A 6130-nucleotide genomic window follows, 5' to 3' on the forward strand; every position below is an offset into this window, starting at 1 on the left:
TCACCAACTTATCTGTAGAGGGTGCAGCTTCACTGGCCCATGTGGGAATGAAACCAGTGGCCCTGCTGCTCAGAGCTCATGCTCCCAAGCCAACTCTTAACCAACTGAGCCACTTGGCCAGCCCTTATACCATAGTTTTGATATTCCTATAAGTTAGGGTGGGTGAACACATACTCCTTTTGCAAATGAAGACATAGACTCAGAAAAACTGCACCATATATCGAGGTTCACATAGCTAATAATTAGCAGATCCAAGACTCTTATTGGGCCTCTTGACAAAATATGACATGGATTGACTCCATAAAAGAAGCCATAAGCATGAGTCTACAGGAACTGAGCAGGGCTGTTGAGGACACGGCATTATGGACATTACTCATTCATAAGATCTCCACGAGTAGGAGCCAAATCATCAGCAAGAAACAGACACTAAAATCTCTATCCTTTGAAGGATATTTGGAATTTGGAACAAAACAAAAACAAAAACAATGTGATTCTGTTTGAGGAAGCCAACACTTTAAGACATCGCTACATAGAGAGATATTTTTAAATATGGGATTGAACCTGCTATACATTAGTATCTTTTATATCATAGTTAGATTCTGAAATAAAAATATAATAAAGAGACAACACCAAGGGAATGGAAAGTGTCTAAGTAGAGGTTCCTATTACAGCTGAGCAATCCAAATGTCAAGGAAGAGTAGAGTGCCTTCATTTCCGAGTAAGAACTGCTGATTTTGAGGTGGCACCATATTACTATGCCTTTCTTCCATTATGCAGAATAATATATGTAGATTAAATAAATTTACAACAGAGTGTTAGTGCCAAGGTGTGATGATTAAGAGGAATATATTATGGTTGAATTAAAGGGTGAAATATTATTGTGATACTGTAATGATTTTATTGAAGTGTCATTTGTATATATTATAGGGCAAATAGCTTAAATGAAAAAAAGAAAAATTGGACATTTTTATTAGAATAACATCCCAGTTTAATGCTGGTTGGGCTAATTATGGGTTGTAGAAATTATTTTTCTGCTTTACTTGACTCAGGTCATTGGAAGTAAGTGACAAGACTTCTAATCAAGCTTCCATTTCATTGTGATGCACACTTATACTTAGGATATAACAATGAGCTGTCTGGATTTAGATTGTACATAAAGATAGAATTCCCTTTATTTGTACAACCAATAAGATCAACTTAGGATATAAACTCCTACCAGCTGCTGTAGGGCATCCATCCTACTCTTTTTTTTAAAGCTACCCTTGAATGCAGTCAGTGTGGGCTCTAGAGACATGCTGTGTTGAAATATTTGCTCTCTGCCTGGTAGATATGTGACCTTAAGCAAAATTGCTAAGCCTCAATTTCCTCTTCTGTAGAGTGGGGTTAATAACCATAACTCTATCATAGTGCTGTTGTGAGGACTGAGGAAAAGAATTCATTTAAATCATTTAGCACAGTGCATAGTATATAAAATTTCCAATAAATGTTAGCAATGGCCGTTATTATCATTATCATTAATTAGTGCCCAAAGATTTACAGGTTCAGAATACATTATGTGGTGTTGATAGCTACAATGGAATCATTATTTGTTTAAATAACAATAAAAATGTATTCTTTCACAGTTCTAGAGGTTAGAAGTCTAAAATAAAGATATCAACAGGGAAACACTTCCTCTGGAGGCTGTAGAGGAGAAATATTCTTGTGTCCTCCAGCGTCCGGTGGCTGTCCAGTAGCATTCCTTGGTTTATGACTCCATAGCTCCAATTTATGTCTCTGTTGTTACATGGCCTTCTCTTCTCCTTTTCTGGTTCTTATAAGGACACTTATCATTGGATTTAGGCCACCAGGTTAATTCAGGTTGATCTTATCTCCAGATTCTTAATTATATCTGCAGAGACCCATTATCAAAATAAGGTCATACAGGTTCTAGGGTTTATGACAAGGACATATTCAAACCACTATACATGGTAAAACATCTTTAGTTTCATTTCTTCTGTCTATAGCACTCATTAGAGTGATACATCCAGAGAAAGGAAAAATTTTATCTTTCTAATTGGGCTGCTATAATAAAATCCCACAGACTGCGTAGCTTACAAACAACAAAAATTTATTTCTCACACTTCTGGAGGCTGGGAAGTCCAAAATCAAAGGATTGTCAGATTTAGTGTCTGGTGTGTGCCCACTTTGTGGTTCATAGATGACTGTCTCCTTCTTATGTCCTCACATGGCAGAGGCAGTGAGGGAGCTCTATGGATGCTCTTTGAGAAGGACAGTAATCCCATTCATGAGGGCTCCACTTTCATGACCTAATCACCTCCCAAAGGTCCACCTCCAAATACCACCACATTGCAGATTAGAATTTCAACATGTGAGTTCAGGGGATGGGGAGACTCAAACATTCATACTATAGCAAAGTTGTATCATTTTATCTCAAATTTCACCATGTCATAGACACAATCTCATCAAAATTGTGAAAACAGCAAAGTTTTTTCAGTGACCTATAAACATATCCCAGGTTCCTGTCTTTCCCTACGTGGCTCTTTCTGTCCATGTTCCTCTCCTCTGCACAAAGCACCCCATCAGCCAACCCACCCATTCTTCCTTACCCTGAGCACTACCTCAAACTCTAAACTTATTTTTCTCCTTTCAACTTTCCAACAATCTTATCTTTTATTTTAATAATGCCTCATTACCACATTCTTCCAAAATAACATAGGCATTATAATTAAAATTTGGGAAAAATCTGACACACTGTCTAATGTTCTTTTCACTAGACCAGTCAGTGGTTTTTGAATTCCATTTTTTGGCAACAGGAATTTCCAATTAAATTGTCTTCAAAATCCTAATAAATAAAGTAGATAGAAGTATAACTGCTCATGTGGACATGGAGGTATCTGAGTTGTAATCAGATAATAATACCTTAGCTGTTAAGATTTCAGACACTGGAGGCTAGCTGTCCTTTTACCCAAGAATCAACACATTTATCCCATTTCTAGTAATACTGAACAGATAGAACCTTCTCAACCTAAAATCTGTAACTATGTGCTATTGTTTTAAAGTTATGACTAATAATTCCAAGTGATAAGCAAACTAAAAAACACTATTTTAACTTATTGAGAAGAATAAGATTTTCAGCTTGGAGAGGATTCAACTTTATATTTATTCTGACACCCCAGAAGTTTACTGAGTTATAGTTTCAATGTTGGTTGTTGTTTTTGTTTTTTTTCATCAGCAAAAAGTTACAGAATTTCTATACACATATAGGAGTTCACTTGAGGAAGAATACAGAAAAACTTATTTCTCCCTAGTTCCAATATAAATAGTCTATTATTCCAATTTCTTCAGCAAATACCTTAAAATCCCTGCCTCATTGGGCCTCCCTGACAAAACTTCAACAATGAATAATGCCAACTGTTAGCCTTTCCCTGTCTGTACCCAACAACCAAAGCATGTTGGGGAAAAAATCACAGTTTTTGTGGATTGGTTCCAAGAAAAAAAAAGTCATGGTCACCAACCTCAGCTGGGTCTCAAATACTGTCCAGCAGTATTACTGCATTTCTTGGTTTACCTCATTCTGACATCCTCTACAATTACTTTTTCAGAATTTCTCTACTTTTCTCAAACTTCCAACTTCTCCACTGTTCATTCATTCTCAATTGCCTCCTCCTTCACAGAGAAAATGACCATCACATGAGAACTCTGTCAATTTCCTGCCATGAAATCTAAAATCAGATTTTGTCTGCACCCATGCCCTTTTTCTTCTTCCTGCTACAATGCAGGAAGTACCCTGCCAAAGGTCGGTTCTCCACTTGTGCTTTTGATCCCACCCCTGTCCCATTTTCTCTCACAGGTTAGCTTAACTCTAAAGTTTCTCCTAGATCTTCTTAAAAGCTTTTAAACATGATCTTTTCTTTCACTTGAAAAAAATATCCTGTTTGAATCCCACATTCTCGTCTAGCTAGCTAATCATCTTCTTGGCTCTCCCTTTAATGCTTCAGCTTCACTTCTATATTTCCTTTCATCTTTTCATTTTGAAAGAATCACAAGCTTACAGAAAAGTATTAAGTACAGTACATTTTCCCCTTGGAACATTCAAGATAAGTTGTGGACCTATTTTCCCCAAATCCTTTATTGTGTGTTTCCTAAAAACAAGGGTATTTGTGAGATGGATGAATGGGTGCAAAGTTGAAAGAAAGTAAAAAAGGAAGGAATGCTGATCCTCACAATGACAAATATTTAGCTAAAAGATAGACATTTGAGTCAAACATTTAGCTATATCCAAATAGTTACATATTTTAGACTTACATTTATATAGGCTAACTATTTTTATCTTTTAAGTCAGGCATAAGAGCCATTTTGATTTGCTGGCTAGTAATAATTTTACTTTGTGTCCTTCGGAAATTACTTTGTGATTTTGAAAACTTTTCTTAACTCAGTTGCTCAAAAATGAAATTGGATTGTATCCTGGACACAGCAGGAAGGTAATTTAAAGAACCCATGAGCTCTGTTGAAATGATCATGCAAGCTTATTAAATGCAATGTATATCTAAATTGAAAAAAAATTCTTTATTAAACCTAGATAGGTGAATTTTTACAGCTTCCAACACTAAAATATATTAAATTTGTGAGTCAGGTTAGGTTAATTTCTAATCTTTATGGAAATCATTTTTATTAAAAAGTGGAAAGTTAAGAATTGATAGTTACAGGGTTTGGATAACTCTAACAGAGTCATTATTTAAATATGCAGAGAAAGTAAAATCAGAGTGCTTTTATGATAAAAATAATTTGTTTATTTTACATGATCATTTTTAAAGCTGTTTTAATATTTAGGCTTGTTAAGGAAAATCTGAAATGTCAAATATTAAAACCTAAAGAGTTTTGCCTTTCATTTCTTTCTATAAGAGCCAACCAAATAAATCTTGGCCTGGACTTAGATGTGAAAATGAAAAACATTAAGGAGACATTTTAATTTATAATGTTTGTGATCAAAATGTTTGTTTTTTTAATTTGAGAATACATTCTATAATTTCCAAGTTAACCAATATTGTCTACTTTTCTAAAAGAATATTTCACATAATTGTAACTTATTAACTGATCATTTATCTTTCATATTTTCAATTTAAGGACAGTTTGGTTTTTTGGAGTAATTGAATCACAGGTGCATGAAAACATTGTTTTCCCCAGGAGATGGCTGAAATAGAGTGGGAGGAAGCTGCCTGTCTCCTTTGAATTTAGATTGCTCTTGGTGTTCTTAAAAGTTGGAAACCAAACCTCAAAGGAATACACTTTCCTCCTCCAAAAAGAGCAAGGGCTTTTGTCTGGTGTTTATTGATAGTTTGCAAGTGGCTGAGAGATTGTAACTTTTGAGAACTGGCTTTTGAAGTCTCTGCAAGAGTTAACTATTTTCACATGCTAGGCCTTTAATCCAATGATTGTATAGAATGAAGTCTTCACTAAATGAAGATAAGAATAAAAATAGAGATTCAGGTGGTTACTTTTGAGTATCTACCAGAGACATTTAGAAAAGGAGCTTACCAAGCATACATGACAAAAGGCAATCCCTGCTCACGGTCATGAGTTTTACCTTGTTACTTGATTTAGTGTTGATCCCAGACAAGTACTAAGAATTAACACTATCCCCTTTCCTTCCTTCTTTCTGTATCCAGAACAGGAACTAGCATGGAGCTTTCAATGTACCAGCTCAGTAAATATGTATCATTCTGCATATTTTGCTAGCATTTCAAATTCACTGCATCCAAAACTAAACACAACTCTCATCCCAATCAATCACTGCCTTTTCTACACCTCCTGATATCCCTCAACGGTGCCAACATATTTTTATATAGACCCAGACTGAAAATTTCTTTCAGACACTTTTATGTTTATCAATAATTTATTTCTTAAACATATACTAAGATCCTATTAGAACCTGAGCTACACGGGGTACCCAATAAATGTTTGCTAAATAAATTAATGTAATAATTTCACATGTATTTATTGAGCCCTTATCATGGGTTAGGAAATGTAAGAGAAAAACTATTGAGACCCAACTACTGACTTCATCACCTTATAATATAGTAGGGAGCATAATATATATATATATATATATATATATATATATATATATATA

Source organism: Hipposideros armiger, unplaced genomic scaffold (assembly GCF_001890085.2).
Source record: "Hipposideros armiger isolate ML-2016 unplaced genomic scaffold, ASM189008v1 scaffold_281, whole genome shotgun sequence".
In the NCBI taxonomy this organism is placed as follows: Eukaryota; Metazoa; Chordata; class Mammalia; order Chiroptera; family Hipposideridae; genus Hipposideros; species Hipposideros armiger.